The 19,219-nt window shown below is 40.3% G+C and overlaps 1 protein-coding gene across 4 annotated transcripts in view; it reads left to right on the top strand.

The window, feature by feature from the left end:
* The first annotated feature begins 6,473 nt into the window (after positions 1–6,473).
* LOC310681948 (cadherin-19-like) overlaps positions 6,474–19,219 on the top strand; it is a 74,906-nt gene continuing 62,160 nt past the window's right edge. For 2 of the 4 annotated variants that reach the window (XM_083450143.1, XM_083450140.1), the window contains exon 1: positions 6,474–6,764. The gene's annotated coding sequence lies outside the window, so the exon portion shown is untranslated. The remainder of the gene's footprint in view (positions 6,765–19,219) is intronic. The other 2 variants (XM_083450142.1, XM_083450141.1) reach the window with 1 other exon arrangement.

The following is a 19,219-nucleotide window of genomic DNA, read 5'->3' as shown; positions in this document are numbered from 1 at the left end:
TCAGCTGCAGTCAAAAGTGGCCCAGCCCAGGCACAGAATTACTTCCACAGTTAAAACCTGAGCTGTTTTTGACGAGTTTCTGGTTTTGAAATCACAAACTGCCGTTCCTCATTTTGATTTCTGAGCTGGCTCTTCCAGGAAACATCACTATGAACAAAGATAATTAAAATGTAGAGACATGTTTTCTTCCATTCTTGCATTTTATTTATTGCACCACACTTCGGTGCAACTCTATCTAGTCTTAATTGTACAATCTACAATTTAATTAAACTGTAATACTTATATATAAGCTAAGGGGAATTTTTATCCTAAGCACATTTTGTGGAATTATGTCCAGCTGATTTCACTAGGAAGTTAAATGCTAAATGAATTTTAGGAATGTCGAGGAATTTAATGCCCCAGAATTGAGTCAGAAGGCTCCTTTTAGCTCAAGTAATGAGAAGATGTGATAGTGTATGAATGAAGGGGGGCAATAGTGACCTTCTTTCTATTCTTTACTGTGTGAACTGAATTTAGCCGGTCAAAGCCATACATTGTATATGACGTTTTTACAGCCATTCTAGAAATAGTCTTCTGGGGCTGAGCTACTTTTCACATCCTCTTATTTTAAACAAACTAAGCTATTTCAGCACTCATCAGACACTCTCCTTCAGAGGTTCCTATAAGATATTTCACAGCAAATGCATTATTGTCACTGAAGAGACTGTTTTGACAGTGATGTCTGAACGTTTGTTTATTTATTTGCTGGTTGGAAGCAATCCTTCCCCTTCCCTAAAAACAACAGAATTGAATTTCCTGAAAGATGGCATGGCTGAATAGCTGGAACCATGACCAGATACACTCCTTAGTGTGGCATTTGCAGGTGTTTACCTGAACACTCTTAAACTGTATTTGTGAATGGGAGACAGGTGTGGGCATACAAGCCCTCTCTCAGAGTTCTCATGCACATTGACTTGCACTTTTGGTGATGAAACCTTCCTTGTGTTGAGAGTGAGTGTCAGTTGTGGAGAAAGGCAAAATCCAAGCTAAGGATCATGAGGAAAGGAAAGAAAGAGGGGTTGGTTTGGTTAACCAATTTGCATGCCTCCCTTCTGAGTCACAATGCAGGATGAGCCAGTACCATCACTTATTAACACTAGTTGGGTAAGATATATAAGGTAGCAGGTACTATATTTGCAAATGACTGCTTTTGGTCTAACAATCTGCTTGCACTGCTAATACCTCCCAAAATGTCTTAATTTGCTCATTAAATCATAATTATAACCTACTGTACCTTTAGGCACCTTTGGAGTTTGAAATGCTACCATTTTGCTTGTTATTTTGCTCAGTGGTCAAGCTGTTCTAGCAATTGCCTGGCCCAGGCTGACACCCAAATGGTGTCTCCATCTGGCCAGTGGGTAGCTGGTTCCAGAAATGATTGACCTTGCTGCTGGGCTTGCCAACACTTGATCTATCTGGGACTTTGCTGTTTTGCCTCTAGGATAATTTCTTTTCCTCTTGTCTGCTGGGTAAGCTAGTTCTTCAGCTGGCGTCTCGCCGAACTAACCCAGTTGCAGCTTTTCCATCTGGTTTATTCTTGGAAACATCAACTGATGTTGATTCTCAATTATAACTCTTTCATTCTCAGCCCTTTTTACATATATCCTCCATCTACTGTGCACTGCCTTAATCCCTTCCTAAATGCAGAGCCTGAGTCTTGTGATATAACCTCCTGTGCTCCACACCTGTAGCTCTCAGTAATGTTCTGCTTTCTTTATCTTCATTGCCACACTTTCCTTGTGCTGTGCACATCATTTTTATTCCTTTGCATTCCATAACAGACCTACTTAGAGTACAGAGGCAGCTAGTTCTATACTGTAATGCACTAAGAGATGCTGTGGGATAGTGATAAAGTCTTTGGCAACAAACAAGTGAATTGATGTGATAGTTTGTAATGTTTGTCTACATTCCATATGCTGATAATTTTTAAACTGTATTTCATGTGGTTTTCAATATGAATAAAAAAGATTTACATTAACAGAGCAAATGATGAAATACAAACTTTGTTTCTTTTTGTAAAAAGCAAACCCAAGCTTAAAGAATATATGGTCAAACCCACCATATAATTAAATACCATTTAATGCACATATAAAACATGTGGGGTCCCATAAACTGTAATTTGTCCCTCACAGAGCTATAATTCCCAGCACCCTTAACAAATAACAGTTACCACAATTATTATTATTATTATTATTATTATTATTATTATTATTATTATTAGGGAGCCATGTGCATTGAATGACTTTTAAATGTGTGGATGTGGGCTATTCATTGCAGCCATACACATTCAGAACTGGGGGAGTGGGAAGAGGGGCAGGGGCAAAGGAAAAAGTAAGAGCAACTATTAGAGCATAGAGTCCTATTGCAGATATTAATATTGTGCAACATGAAGCAACTGGATGCAAAAAAGCTGACTCCTTTTGGAATAAAATTGTCCAGACCATACATATGATTCAGAACTTTACTAACCAGAACATCATCAAAACAAGTACAAACACAATCAGTGAAACACCCAGAGTTGCATAAAGTATAAGCATAACCAGGCATAGGTTCTTCTTCTTAAATGTACAACATAATGATGATCCAGGCTAAAATCAAAGCTCTGTCTGTTCTACAGCTTACATTAGCAGCTCCTGGAGAGAATAATTTTCACATCCTTTTCTCATTGACTGGGGAATCAAAAGACCAAAAGGGGCAATTCCCTTTCAAATGGAAAATTTGCAATTGAATACCTTAATCATGTGATCTAAGGTTAAACATCCATGTGAAGGCTAGCAGACAACATTAACAGTTAATTATCAACTTAGCTGGAAGCTCAGAGACCTCTTTCTAGCTTAGAATACTCTAATGAAATTTTCCAGTGTTGAACCCTTAGCAACATACACAAAGTCATTCTCCATTTCAATGTGCAATTAAACAATTATACTTAACAAGTTCTCCCGGAATTAGGCTTGGGACCCGGGAGGGTTTTTGGTTGTTGTTTTTTACCTTCAACAGAGGAGTTAATAAACAGAAAGGAAAACCATATGGCCTCAAATGAGTCTGGTTTAGGAAGCTCCTTAAATAGCCAAACATTCTGGGTTAACTTTTCAGAGAGTGCAATCTGTCAAATGTGATTATGATAGCTGCTGAAGGAGAAGTTTTATGGGGGGGGGGCGGGAATCCAGTAATAAAAAGTTTGCAATGGTCCATGTTTTGTGAGTTGCGATGAAAGATCAGTTACGCTGAAACACACATCCTTGAATAGGTGTGATTTTTCATTATTATTATCATCATCATTAGTATACATCCCACTCTTACACTAAAAGTCCACAGAACCATGTGCAACATAATTACAAAATAAAAAATTCAAATGCAACAACCAATTTTGAAAAGCAATAACAAAGAACATAACACAATCAACGCATACAAATGAAACAAAGCAAAAGCTTAACAGCAGCCAGGGTAAATGGTATTACCCATTAAAATTGGGAGCAATAATATGAGGTGCTAACACATTAAAAGCCCATTGGAATTAAAGTGTTGCCTAGCAAAAGAAATAAAAAGTGGGACTCTGACTAATCTTGATTGGGGGAACATTTCATGAGGATCAGCACTACCATGTAAAAGCCCCTATTTCTCATGTCAGGGGCCAAGAGCAAGTGTTAACTTCTGAAGCCTAATTTGAAATGTAGCTCTTATAATGATAACTTTAGTGAATGCTGACACACTATTTGGACATACGTTTCCATGTTGTGAAAAGCTGCCTTAGCGTTTTTGTGCTTCTGTAATAAGACACAATGAGGTGACTTTCTTGGTGTGTAGAATGTCCTTCTTCTGCATTGCTCCTTTCTCCTGTCCCACAGCTAAAATCTAAATAGGACACCCTGCCCAGCTGTTTTTAACCAAAAACAAACCAACCAACAAACAAAACATTGGGAGATATCACCACTGACTTCCCATGTAACAAGTAATTTCACCCTGATATGGCACGGCATCTTTGCCACAAGTATCTGTGATTAAAGTCACAAACATAAATTTGGCCTTGTTTTATGAGGCAACTGGCAAAGGGCTTTCCTGGTGATTGCTTGAAGCAGTTTTGTGCTGATCCAAGCTCTTGAATGCATCTTGTACTGTAAAGTACAAGAGCTAAATTTCCTTGCACACTGCATTCTGTACAGTTCTTATGTTACAAAATTTTGCTAAAAGCTATCAGACTTCCCACTGGTGTCAATTGCCTTAGCTTTCTCCTTCCTCTTTTCTCATGGCCAGTATTGCACCATTGAGTGAACTTTGGTCACGATGATCTTTTCCAAGAAAACTAAATTGAAATAATAGATGAAGGAGTAAAGACCAAAAGTGTATCAAAAATAACTAATTTCTGCAGTCCACTGAAAGGTCAAGCAGTTCCTTGTCATACTCCACATCTAGCAACAAGATTCTACTGTGGTATTTTCCAAAGAGGTAGCCATGGTAGTCTGTTGAAGAAAAAACAGGAAAAAAAATCTTGTATAACCTTAAAATAAGACATTTGCGCCCCTGACATAGGGAATGCATCTGATGAAGCAGACTCGAGCTCACAAAGCTTATGCCATAGTAAATTTATTTCTCTTTAAGGTGCCACAAGGATCTTTGTTGTTTTTAAAATATTTGTGGTTGTCCATGTGTTTTGTGCTACTAGTAAAACCTTGTATATGTACCACACTTGCAACTTCATTTTATTTAGGAAACGACAATGAGCATGTCACTGAAATCCAATAAAATATAAAGGAAGAAAAATGTACTGCACAACTGATCGCCTATAGCAGGGGGTGGCAACCTAAGGCCCATGGGCCAGTAACAGCCCACAAGGCTTGTCTAACCGGCCCATGCGCATGGGCGCTCCTCCGACCCAGATGTGCACCAAAAATAGTGTGTGTGCGTGAATACGGGACAGAGAAGTGCATGCACACATGCTATTTCTGGTGCACTTCCGGGTCGGAGGAGCGCTAGAAATAGCGTGTGCACACGTGCACAGGCACTCCTCCCACCTGGAAGAACATGCGGGCCCACACGCTCTGGCCCATCCTCCAACAGACGGAGCGTCGACCGGCCCATCTTCCGATCAAGGTTGCCAACCTCTGGTCTATAGCTTTGGATATCCTTTTCTCAAACAGTTATGTGATCCATGATCCTAAATTTATTAAAAGTTCACGGGATGGGTGGGACAAAATGAAACCCTCCCCAAAGAACTATAAGGGGAATAAATTTCTCCAATTTGGGGGGAAGCCCGTAGATGCTTACCATAAGTAACCTTAGGAAGCAGCCAATGACTTTCCATTTTTATTGCTTTAGTAACTTAAACAAAAACAACGAAACAACAACCATGCCACTTACTGTGTTGCAAGACTCCCCCAACCCCAGCTTGCTATGAGCCACACTTCCTGGAATGCCTTGAAAGCAATGCCACATCATAGTATCATAAAACTGTAGAGTTGGAAGTGACACGAAGGGTTAAATAATCTAACCATGTGCAAACCCTCCTCCCACCCCCGCAGGTTGCATAGCATCAATCCCAATTTGTTCCAGGAAGCATAGCCAGCTGATGTAGTTTGGGTTCTCTTCATAGCTTCCCATGGACCACACTTCTGGAAGGTAAGTGGCAATTGCCTTCCCAACACGTTGAAAGAATTTCTCTTTCCCCATGCCAGAAAGTAGCAGAAAATCTGTCTTTGTAGTCATAGTGGGAGAATAATTTCAGGAAATTGGAAATAGAGATAGTAATGATAGTAATAATACTACTAATGTTCCAGGGCAGGTTACAACAATTACAGGTAAAATGGTTAAGGTAAAGGACCCCTGGACAGTTACATCCAGTCAAAGGCGACTATGGGGTGTGGCGCTCATCTCGCTTTCAGGCCGAGGCATTTGTCTGCAGACAGCTTTCTGGGTCATGCCATTTACCTTCCTGCTGCAGTGGTACCTATTTATTTACTTGCACTGGCGTGCTTTCAGACAAATACAACACAATACTGAAAAAAGCTTATTACAATGTAGAACCATAAAAATAAGATGGGTCCTAAAAATATACATCACAAGTGTCAAAAGCTGGCAGAAATTAGAGTGCAGAGCTCTATGAAAAGATTAAGGTAGGCATGATCCACTCAGAGACTGGGAATAGGAAGGATTATTTAAGAATTTATAGAAAAATATATTTAAGCAAGCAAAAGGGGAGTGCTGCAGAACCAGTCCTTTACTTCATATTACTTTGCAGCTCCTGTAAAATGATCGATTGTTTTCTTAACATCTAAGTGGAGGGCATGTCTATTTCATTTGCAAAACACTCACACAGAAAATGACTCTTCTCTTTAACACATCTGGTACTTGCCAGTAAGTCCTTTTTCCAGAAGAGAGAGAGAAAGAAAGAAAAAGAAAGAAAATCCATTTTCATTTTGCTCACTACATCCGTCTTGCTTGATTTCAATGCTGGGTTCAGTCTGAACTTCAGAGAAGCATTATGATGTTTTGCACAAAAGAGCCTATGTTTTACTAGGAACACCCAAAATAGCAAGCAGTAAGCAGTGACATACTGTGAGTTTTCAAATCCCAAAGCATAAGTGCCTTTTACTGGCAGGAAATTGTTTCTTCCCAAAGCTTTCAGAAGGCTCTGAAGTCAAAAGAACTTCTCCTTTCTTTCATCAGACGTTTAAGCCAATTTTTTTGTATTATTCATTCTTCAAAAGCTAGGAGGGCCTGGTGCCGCACAGGTAAGTTTTCAATACCTTTTTTTAAAAAAAGAAATATTTGTACTGGTTTTAATAAAAGAATAAAATCTAAAACGACTTCAAATGGGAGTTTTGGAAAGACCAACGCTCTAGTTCTGAATACGTTTACTTGGAATTGACATCTTTTGATTGAGGTGGACACTTTACACTTCAAGAAATGTGTTTTGGATCAGAGTGCAAATCTTCTTGTTGTTTACAACAATAGTAGCTTACAATCATACTGCTATTTATTTTCTCTCTAAGCAACCTGGTAAACTCGGTTATACAGAGAAGTAGTGCTTTGTCTAAAGGGATGCATCAAGGTGGAGCCAGGTGTGATAAAGTTGTACATATATTTCTTTGGCCTCATTGTCATTTGAAATCTATGAAGTGTTTTTAGGTTTTGGAAGCAGCATTAAAAAAATTTGCGAAACATCTTTGAAGCAAATACAGTAATGGGATAAAAAAATAACGACATTTCATGATCATATCATCATTATCACAGCAATAAAACAAATGGTTTCTTTCCTGCTGAGGAGAGATAGAGAATGGGACTTTTCTGTAATTTCTCCAATATAAATATATTATTTTGCGCAAACTTGTTCAGATATCATTTTAAAAGTTTGGTAAATGTTGAATATGACACCAGCAATGCAATCCTAAGCATATCTAGTCCAAAGAAGTCCACCTGATTTCAGTGGGAATTAGTTTTTAGTCACTGAGTGTGTGTTTAGGATTAGTTTTCCTTAACTAAAGCTGCAGTCCTAAGCAAATCAACTCAGAAGTCCATTCCATTAAGCTATTTCATGAGGGAAAAGTTTCTACTTTTATGCCAAAGATTTGTTAAAGCAGTTATCGATCTCTGCTCATAGAAGGCACCAAAATTTGATCAAAAAATACATGGAAACAATAGATTTGTTTTCATTCAGAGTATCTTCATTTGATTTTGTGGTACTGCAGAGTGTACAGTTCCCTGATTCCTTCAGAAACAGTTTCATAACTAATTTGTTCCATAATTCAGCACCTTACTACAACAGCGGTCAACCTCAGCAATTCATATTTCTCTTTCATTTTGGTTTATAGTTTCAAACAACGTGCTCAGATAGCCAAGACCTCTGAGACAAATTGCTATGACTTTATTGAACTGCAGATTTGAAATTGTAGTATGCCATGAAAATATTACCACTAACACTTTCCTTTAGGAAATAACTATTTAAAATGCTACCCAAATTAAAGCTGCAGGGATAGTTCTGGATTTATTTATATGCAAAAGTTTGGTATTTTGCATGGGAGGAGGCAGAACTGTAATAGCAGAAAAAGTTCTATGTGTATACACAATGACTGGAAGTCTATAAATTAATGTAAATATGGCTTGCTCTAGAGTAAAGAAATATATGCATCTTGGAATATTTTTTTTGATGAAAATCAATTTTTGATCATGCTGAATATACTGTTCAGTTTTTTTAAAAAAATGTTTTTTCATCTACAGCATTATAATTCACAGGTTCAAAATGTTTTGCTTATGAGCAAAGAACCTGCTTTAATAATTTAATTTTTTTAAAATTGTGATGGGAAAACTGCAGCTATAGTTACTCAGAAGTTTGAAGTTCATTGTATATTTTAAATGGTTTAACAAGGAGCAGTTGTTGTTGTTTTCAAATATGCCTTTTACTGTCTTTTCTTGAACTTGTAGATAAATTGAATAGACTGAGAAGTTCAAGAAAAGACTAACCTTATACTGAAGACAAGTGGAACATTAAAACCTTGAAGACAAAGACATAATTCAGCCAAAGTTCAATGTGTTCCATTTATTTCAATGAGGGAGAGAACTAAGCAAGTGGTCATTTTGATGGATTTTAGTTAACCCAAATAGCACAAATAACTGAAACTCTTCAAAATAAGAGGCAGGAAGACACTGTGAATGGAGTTATAGGCCAAAATTCAGCTTAACCCTGGCCATACAAACAGAATGTTTCACTCTAAAATGCTAGCTTTTGACTCTACACCCTCACACAAATAGTTTTCCTTTAAATTTTGAAAGATGAAGGGTTTTTATTTTATCTCTTTGACACTGTGAGATTATTTCAGCTACAGTATGTTTTTAGGTAGGTTGAAAATAGATTCCTGTTTCTCAAGGTGTCTAAAGCGGAAGAAATGGTCATAGCTCCATCAAACAAAATTACTTTTATGTTGAGAAAGATGAAAACACCAGCAGTTAAAAAACCAACAACTTTTCCTCTCTTGAAACTTCTTTTCTGTTTGAAAACTCTTCTACATTTTAAGGCATGGTGGATGCTGTGTTTTATTTTTTAAAAAATACTGTCAATTTCTGTATTTAAACACTTCAAGTAAAGCATACAATATTTGTACCATTTGAGAGAACTGATTTGGAGTTGAATTGTGTCCTAATTTTACCAATGCTGATGAAAGAGAGAAAGAAAAGAATTGTAGTTCTTGTGTGTCTCTGAAGACTAGTTCACACATTCATGAACATAGCTTGTTTTTCTCATCACTTGAATGCTCAGTTATTGAAGCAGGTTCACATATGCATGTTTGCTTCTTAATTACTACAACATCACATATTGACATGCCCAAATACCTCTATTCTCAATGCACATCGATCAAGGGAGGGAAATGCATATATTATTATATCTGTCCATAGCTCCCACATACGTAGCTGTATGAGAGGGAGACATTGATAAATGTTCAAATTATCATGCATAAACTGAGAGCAGAACCTAACATTATTTCAGTAATCTTGGATCCCTAGCTCCTGAACAGGAATTATGAATGGCACACTGCAAATATAAAGCCAAAGACAGAATAATATTGCTTCACATAATGCTGAATGCAGAGTCTTACAATGGCGTCAGTTCTCACAATCAGACACACACCATCAATCCGGTATATAGTAATGAAGTGTCAAGAAATTAAGCTGTTGTATACAAGGCAACAAATCTTGCTGTCCATAAATGAATTTATGGACCTATATGTGTGAACTAGCTCAAAATGATCAGATGTCAGTGTAAGAATATTCCATTGTACTTCTCTTGCATTTACCAGACAAATGAGGAAGGAGTGAAAATGCACATATTGGCCACACCCTTAAGCACAAATAGGCCTTCCTGCTACATCCATTGCTGCAGTTGTCATCCATCTGTCTCAGTGAACAATGGAAGAGTGTGCCTTTAGGGTAAAGTCAAACTGCTGGTGAGTTACAGCAGCTGCTGTGGCTGTAGAGACTGATATGGGGGAGACATGCTTTATTGCAGGCGAGGCAGATGAAGTGTCTGATTTTGCTGCTTTAGGTGTGCCATGGTGTTTCTTCTCTCTGTGCTTTCCCCAGCAGTCATTCCTCCTCTTCTCATTGCTGTTGATACATGACCTGTCTGTCTGTCTCCAGGCACTGTGATCATCCACAAGGAATTCCCACATGGCAATGATAATGTTGTCAGCATTCATTTCACATAGACAGCTTTGTGATGCAGAGAGCTGGTCTGTCAATGGGCCTGGTGCCTGAAACCAGCTCCCTGGAGGGCACATGCTGGGAATGTGCACTTGGGAGAGTACATCTTTGTTTTGAGACCCTGTCCTGCCATGTTTGACATGGCCATTCATTGACAGCCATCCCTTCAGCTGAAGTGTAAAGGGCTCCTCTTTATGTCCTGTACAGATGTAGATGTGCAGACCTTTACTAAACCAATGGTAGCTGTGTTAGAGGAGGCTTCTGAGTGTACATCTGTACTCTTCACTCTTCCACAGGGCATGTGGCCAGGATATGGCATTGGGGACAAACATGTGACCAGGCAGAGTATTGTGGGCAGGCATTCTGCATCAGCCACACATGTATGCAATGCCTTTTCAGGCATCAAGTGATCAATGTGTTTGTATGAATCAGTCCTCAGACAAGACATTTTTACATTCTTTCCGTTGGCTACAGGTAGTAATGTCTTAAATTAGGGCCAATCCACAAGGGCACAGAGTGTATGACTGGTTTATTTTCTTTGTTTAGCTGTCTTTCTAAATTCACTTTAGCTACAGAATAGTGAGTGAGTTGCTATCTGGATTATGATGGCTTTGCCATCAGTCAACCAGTTTTTTGAGAGTTCCCTGTGTCATGCCTAATTAGAAGAAGTCCTTACATAACCTGTTTGCTGTCCTAACCCCTTTACTTAATTCCATACATTGATATACTAAAGGCCAACATGGAGCTGTAGCTGGAAAGCAAGAGACAATTGAAGTGCAAGCAAACACATCTTTGATAGCTTACTCTGTGTGATAGATAAGGAATCTAGGTATGAATCTGAGTTGTGAGATTAACAGTGTAATCCAAATTTAAGATCTGCTTCAGTGAGAAAGTTTGGAATAGGCAGATCTTGGTCTGTCCTGGCTCAAGTCATATTGGCTGAACTGGATCTATGCTGGTGGAACTTAAGCCGACAGAATTTATGCCATTGTAAATTCTCTAATGTTATGCAGTAGCAAGGTTTTTGTGCCAAGTGCTCTTCAGATGACACTATTGCTGCTGCCACTGAATTAGAGAAAGCCATCTTGTAATTAAATCAGATAGATGATACTCCTCAAGCAGAGAATAGCTGATAAAATTATGTGGAAAACCCAACAAGACTTAGAATAACAGCATCAGAAAACAAACCAAAAACTGACCAATGCTGTTGTACAGGAAGCAAAAATTATACTCAGAGAACTGAACACAAAGTGTGTTTACTAGTGGTTCCTCGTCATCCCGGAAATAAGTGACAAGTGGGGTGCCACAGGATTCTGTCCTGGGCCCACTGTTGTTTAAGATATTTATAAGCAACTTGGATGAAGGAATTGAAGGGATGTTCATCAAATTTGCATATGACACTAAACTGGTAGAGGGTAGCCAATGCCGCAGAAAACAGAACCAGGATACAAGATGAATTTAGCAGATTAGAGAACTGCCCCTAAACTAACAAAATGAATTTCAATAGAAGCAAATGTAAGGTTTTGCACTTAGGCAGGAAGAACCAGCTGCATAAATATATGATGGGGACAGCTGGATTGCCAGTGGTACATGTGAGAAGGATCTAGGGGTGTTAGTAGACGACAAGTTGCACATGAATCAGCAGTGTAGTGCAGCAGCAAAAAAGCAAATGCTGTTCTAGGCTGCACCAACAGAAGTATAGTGTCCCGAGCAAGGGAAGTCATAGTCCAACTCTAGTCTGCCTTGGTGGGACCACACCTGGAGTACTGGGTCCAGTTTTGAGTACCACAATTTAAGAATGATATTGACAATTTACAACATGTGCAGAGAGGGTAACCATGATGATCAAGGGTCAGGAATGATTATGAGGAATGGTTGACGGAGTTGGGTATATTTAGCTTGGGGAAAAGGCTAAGAGGAGTTCTGATAGGCATCTTCAAATATCTAAGGAGCTGTTGCATGGAAGATGGAGGAAGCTTGTTTTCTGCTGCTACAGTAGGTCCAAAAGCAATGGCTTCAAGTTACGGGAAAGGAGATTCCAACTCAACATCAGGAAGAACTTTGATTGTAAGAGGTATTTGACAGTGGAACAGACTACTTCATAAGGTGATGGACTCTCCTTCCTTAGGGGTTTAAAAGCAGAGGCTGAGTGGTCATCTGTCATGGATGCTTTAGTTGAGTTTCCCGCAATGCAGCAATTGGACTAGATGAATCTCTGGGTCCCTTCCAACTCTACAATTCTATGATTCTTTGACTGTTCCTGTTGCTAGTGGTGTGAGGGTAGAATAGAGAATACTGCTGTTAAATGTAAGTTCTAAATTTATTTAATGGTGGAAAACATATATCATAGTATTGCTTTATTATGTAATTTGAATTTTAAAATAAGTTTAAAAATGAATTTTCACATGGTTAAAAGTACTTGTTTGAATTCCTTCCCTACCAGTGAAAATTCCTTTTAAAAAGCACTGAAAGTGGTGGCAAACAGGTTCCTATACTTCTGTGGTGCCCTACACAATTTCCAGATTTCTGTGCCATACTAACTCCTCTGTGCCATAGTAACTCCTCTGTAAGACTGTACCAGCACCATCTGGCATCTATCAGATGTTAGCTAGGGCAAAAAATGAGAGAGCATAGGACTCCTCTGGACCTATTTCCTAAGCATTCACCCTCATTTGTTTGTCCAAAGCTCACAGGAGGAGTTTGTTTATTTTGTAGTTAGATTATAGGGTAAAGAGCATTCATCCAGATTTGATTGTGGGGTGTTGATGCCTCTTGGTATTGATGCTTTTGGGATTGGGATTGATCTTTATTACGGCCATTGGCCCGTTACACGACAGTTTCCCATACCAACATATTATACTTAAAACTCCAAATTTAAAATCGCCAAAGCTTACAAAAGACAAACAGTAACCAAAGCAAAACAAAAACAAAAACCACCATCATACAAAACAGGAACCACCACCATACATTACAATAAATTTGTAACCTATACATCACCCTCTACTCATAAATTAATCAGGGGTATCAATGGTGATATCGCCCAAAACATAGATCATGATTTAAAACAATGGTGATATCACCTAAAACATAGGTCATGGTTTAAAGGGGTTGTCCGAATCACACAGGAGACCGTTTCTCTTCTTTAGGGATAGGACGCTGATCAGGAATCTGGCAACCATGAGTGATTTTAGGGGGTCATCATCAATTAGTAGATATCTCAGTTTGGCTTCAATTGTGTCATCGGCAATTCCCTTAAGATATTGAGCAAGAAACTTGCTCCTGGCCGGTAGGTGAAAAGCACAGTCAAAAATTATGTGATGCAACGATTCCGGTGCCCCACTGTTACAATCACATAAGAGCGATATCTGTCCATTGGAGAATCTATTTCTCAGCACGTTCGATGGGAAGGTGTTGAATCTTGCCTTTACAAAGGCATATCTATGAGCTGAGGAAGTTAAGGAATTCAAATAGTTTGGGAGCCTTAAGAGGGGTAATAAACCAAGATTTAGAGGTGAGCAGGTACCATTGCCCAAGATCATTTTCTGCTGCAAGTCCATCTCCTCTAGCTTACAGGTTACTGTTCTTTTAGCTGGGACTATGTCCTGCTCTAATAATTTGGATGGGGAGATTCCCATTGCCGTAATTTTCAGCTGTAAATTTTTTACCCATGGGCTCTGGAAATCATCTCTCCACATACATTGTATCAAGTACAAGTTTGGGAGATTGTGCCATAGAGATAACCAGTGACAGAGTATGTGCTTCCACAGAGCATTTTCCAGGGATACAATATTAAGTTCCATGCGTAACGCTGTATTACTTACACAGTTGGGTAGTTTCAATATCCCTCTTAAGAACTGATTTTGAATGACCTCCAGGTGAGATAGGTTGGCAAGGGTCCCCCAGATTGAGATGGCATAAGCTATTGTCGGGATCACCTTGGCCTTGAAGACTTTCAGCGCCGATGGGATATGAAGGGCCCCATCGGTGAAGAAGAATCGCAAGATCGCCAAGGAGATAGCTTTGGCTCTATTTGTAACATAGGCTACATGGGCCTTCCATCTGAGGTTATGTTGTAACCAAACTCCCAAATATTGGAATCTATAGACTTGTTCGATGACTCTCCCATCAATTCTCCAATTATGGAGTTTCCGGCTCTTTGAGAAAATCAGGATCTTAGATTTTCCATAATTAATTGTAAGGGAGTTTGCGCTACAGTATGATCCAAAAATTTTTAGGGCCCTCCTGAGACCTACTCTAGAAAAAGAAAGAATGACTGCGTCATCCGCATATAGTAACAAGGGGCAGCGATAAAGTGCTAGGCGGGGTGCATGAATCCTTTCTTGGGCCTCTATTAGGGGAGTCCTCATGTCACTTATGAACAAATTGAACAGGAGTGGAGCCAATATACAACCCTGTCGGACACCTCTGTTAATGGGAATTGAATTCGTGAGATCACCCTCCGGGGTGAATCTCACTCTGGCCGCTGAGTTCTCATGGAGTTTGATTATTAGCCAGAGAAGCCTTCTGTCAATGCCCCAGCGGATGAGTTTTTCCCAGAGGATGCTCCTGGGGATACTATCGAATGCTGCCTTTAGGTCAATGAATGCTACACAGAGTTGGCCACCCTTTGGGGTGGAGTATTTCCAGGCAAGATGCTGTAAAGTTAGAATGTGATTAATTGTTGACTGTTTTGGGCGGAATCCAGCTTGTTCGGGCCCAATTAATTTTTTCTCTTCGGCCCATTGGTTAAGTCTGTTCAACAGGAAGCGGGCATACAGTTTCCCCACTATTGAGAGCAGACTGATGTTTCTGTAATTCCCCGGGTCATCTGGTGAGCCCTTTTTGTGGATTGGAACGATAACAGCGTCCTTCCATACTTCCGGGATCATTCCAGAGTTGTTAACGGCATCGAAGATGGTCGCCAGAACTTTGGCCCACCAGTCCGCGTGGTATTTTATTGCTTCTGCCGGGATCAGGTCTGGCCCAGGCGCTTTCCCTGTTTTGAGTTTAACGATCAGGTCATGGATGTCTTCTGGATCGGTGGGGGGCCAGAGGGGAAGCTGATGTTGAAATTCATCTCTTATGTTAGCAATACAGTCAGTTGTGGCAAAGTAATTTTTTAAGTAAGATTCCCAAACCGGGGCAGGAATAATAGTCAAAGGGTATCTTTTAGTTCTTTTATTTACCAGGAGCCAAAATTGTCTGGAGTTCCGTGATGATGAGGCTTCTATGATTGCTCGCCATTGATTCACTTGCCATTCCTGTCTGGCTCCCTTTTGAATTTGCTTGTAGGCCGATTTTGCTTGGAAATATTCTTTTGGCAAGACCGTTGCCCCGGAGGCTTTATACTCTTTGTAGATGTTACCGAGAAGTTGTCTAGCCTGTTTACAAGCACTATTGAACCACAATGCACCTATCTTCCTTTGTGTTCGATTTATTTTATGCGTCGGGACAGAGAAGAAAGACGTTAGATCTTCCGACAGATTCGAGAATAGTCTTAAAGTTTGGTCATAATCATAATAATCCTCGGTTAAGCCTGAATATGCTTGTTTTAGTCCTTGTTGGAAATATGCTGAGTATTTTTGGGCCTGTAATTCGGACCACTTTACACTTTTGATTTGCAATACTGAGTTCATAATCAGATGTGTTGGGTGTCTGTTTCCATCTGGGGTCCAGTCTATAGTCATTGTGGCGACCAACGGTAGGTGGTCGCTCAGATGAATATTTTCAACTTTGAAATGGGAAACTCTGGGGAATATGTCATGAGATACTAATATATAATCCAGGACACTGTTTGCAGAGGAGCTTATGTGTGTAAACTCGCCCGGTACGTCAGGCAGGCAGTTCCCGTTTAGAATCACTAAGTTTAGACGTAGTACCAATTGGTAAAGAAGGGTTCCCGCTTCATTTACCCTTTTGTCTTTGGAAAGTCTTTGATTATGGAGGGAGAGGTCATTAATGAATTCTGGGGTTATCCACCATTTGGCTTTAATTAAAGACTCCCAGTTTGTTGCAATGCGAGCGTTGAAGTCCCCTGCTATAACATTGGGTATATTGGGGTATTTGGCGTGGCAAAAAGTGAGATGTTCCTCCAAGGTTCCCCATTTATTGTGTAAGTCTGCAATATTGCCTCCAGGAGGAAGATAAACATTTGTTATAACAAGTTCAAAGTTTTCCCCCGTAATCAGGGCTGTAATTGCAAAGGTGGAAGCATTTACAAGCGTGAGTTTTGCCTGTATTTTCAAGGAAATTGCTATAACTAATCCTCCTCTGGGCCGGCCTCCTTTAGTAGACGGGCATGCCGGTAATGATGTAACATCAAAACCATTAATATCTACTCTCCCCTCTTCCCATGTTTCCTGCAAGAGGATTACTTGGTGTGAGTTTATTAGTTTTACAAAGTCCGGGTCAGATTTTTTCCCCTTCCAACCTGCTATATTCCAGCTTAAAAGGGAGAACGGGGGAGGATTTGACTGAGGTTTGGGTAGTCACAATAGGGAAGGGGGGAACGCTGGCCTTGGTGGGTTGTCAGATTTAAAGAAGTCAGTAATTTTCCTTTGACTAATAGTAGATGACTTCTCTCCTTTTGGCGCAGATGTACCTCTTGAGCTATTTGTAATTATGCTCTGCTCAGCCGGTCCTATAGGGGTAGTGTCCTGATTTGGTCTAGTCTCCTCTCTGAAATCCCTTGTTTTATCAGAGAGCTTATCACCTAGGGGAGCAGAGATTAAGTCGGTACAAGTTTTAACTATTCTTAGATTTCCCTTCCGTGGGTATGTCATCTTATTTATATGGCCCAAGGGGTCTTCTGTCCAGTCCATATCGATAGCGGTTTGAGCTTTTAAATCGTCAACTAGAGATTCTCCGCCCGATAATGATGACTCCAGGTCAGGCATTGAGGAGTGTGTCGAAATTTTGTTTACATTTTGCTGTTCTTTAGTAGGTGTGACCATTCCGGCTGGTGCCGGAAGAGCTGGTTCCAGATTGACTAATAGGGGTGGCGAGACGATTGTCTGTATCGTTGCCTTGGATTTTATGGGCCTATTTTGGGGCTGTGGGCTAAATTTGAGAAGGTCCACTGAGCCTCCAATGGCACTGTTGGTTTGAATTTCTTTGTTTCCTATTTTGCTTTTGGCCTGAGACATCTTCTCTCTTAGTTTATCTAATTTATTTATTATTTTTTCTTTTTCTTGTGACTGTAGTTCGTCAAATGAATTCATAAGGGCGCTTTCATCATTAGATATTCTGGAATCACCCAAGTTCGTTCCTGGATGTGGACTGCAGGCAATCTCCTCCGTTCTCTGTGGGGAAAGCAACATCTCTTTGTCTGGCGATTTTGTAGAGCTTGTTCCTGGATCTAATGTCTCTCTCTCTTTTTCCACAAGTAGTGGTTTTACTATGCTGTCCGCAAAAACCCTTGTGGGTATGATTTTTGTTTTTATGAATTTCCATTTTTGTCTTATTATTAATAAGGGTAGTCTCAGCGAACGGAAGGCTAAAATAACTTTGTAAGGGCCATTTGATTGAGTTAGCGGGAGTAAGGCATGAAGATCAATATGAACTATGCTTATTCTCAAGATTTTACTTAGGGCAATTTTAGCTCCTTCCAAGCTTGACCAGTCCCAAATCTCAGACCTTATCGTTAGGCACACCTTCTTAGGTTGCAATGTTAGATTTTGCTTACACATGAGATCGTTTAGTTTGTATTTTCTCATCCCCTTTGCCCCAGAGTTTGGTGGGGCTATCACTGGAGGTCCCCTCTGGTAGTTATTTTTGAAGGCAATTTTGGCGTCCATATCCATCACTTTTTCCGTTAGCTTGGAAATTGAGCACGTCAGAAAGTCTATCTTTTTAAATATGCAGTCCAGTGTCCTAATGACTAGTTGTAAATGGGAGGACTCATTTCCCAGCTGGTTCTCCTTATCCTGGATCTTTTCCCCATCCACATCGGGCCCACCCTTGTTGGGAGTGCTCGTTAAGTTACAATTGTGTAAGGTGGTATTTTGGGACTTGGGAATGTTATTAGCTACATCCAAGTCACTTAGTGGAAGAAATCTATTGTATGTGGTAACTGCTGCTTGAAAATTTGGCTGATCTCTTCTTCCTTTAGCTTGTAGCTTGGGGCTAGGGAGAAGCAGTAATTCCTCTGCTTCTCTGAGGCGTTTCCTCTTGCCCATAGCCACAGTAGATATGAGCTAAATAATGTGAGTAATACAGGAAAGAAGAAGGGGACTTCCTACCACAGTCAATGATTTAGCTGTACAGCTGAGTATTTAACTACAGGGATTTCTCCGCAGTTCGTTGAAGAGTGCTTTGTGAATTTCCAGGCTTTGTTTTGTTTAATTTAAACTTCCGTCTCCTCTCTCTTCACCCCTCTCTGCCAAAAGACTTCTTCACCTCTCAGAGTGTAATTCCAGCAACCCGAAGCCTCACAGCCTCACAGCTTTCCACTCTCGCTGTTAGGATGACGAAGTGCAGCTGGAGAAGACGTCTCAAGAGGGAGGCTGGGTCCTCAAGCCCGTCGGGTTCAACTGCCCGCCCAGGCCTATGATCTCCTCTGGTCCTCCCCTGACCTGGCTCCAAAACTTCGGCTTGGCTCTTTCCCTTCCCCGAGTATTAAAACTCCGCTCAGGCCCTGTCTCCAGGCTACAGCTACCGCAGAGGTGATCCAGTGCCCAGGAGTAATTTTAACCAACGCTTGCCTTCTAGTCTTCCTGCTCCGGCGGTCAAGATTGATGGCGTCGTTTATTATTCCTTATCTGCGAAGCGCTGACTCATCTGGCCGGTGGGGGAATTCAATGGGTGGGTTGCAGAATACCCACATAGGGCTGGAAGAGTTTTCAAACACACTTGTTTCGCGTCCTCTCCGCTTTTCCTCCTTTTCCAGTCTCTTTTCCCCCCCAATACCGGAGTAGCTCTCAGTCACTCTCCTCTTGTTTCCCGTCGGCAGAGATGGAGGCAGCAGCGGTAAAGTTGGGGCTCTTTTTTCTCT

This window comes from Podarcis tiliguerta (assembly GCF_965153285.1).
Source record: "Podarcis tiliguerta genome assembly, chromosome: 7".
Taxonomy (NCBI): domain Eukaryota; kingdom Metazoa; phylum Chordata; class Lepidosauria; order Squamata; family Lacertidae; genus Podarcis; species Podarcis tiliguerta.
This window is presented reverse-complemented; position numbering and strand designations above follow the sequence as displayed.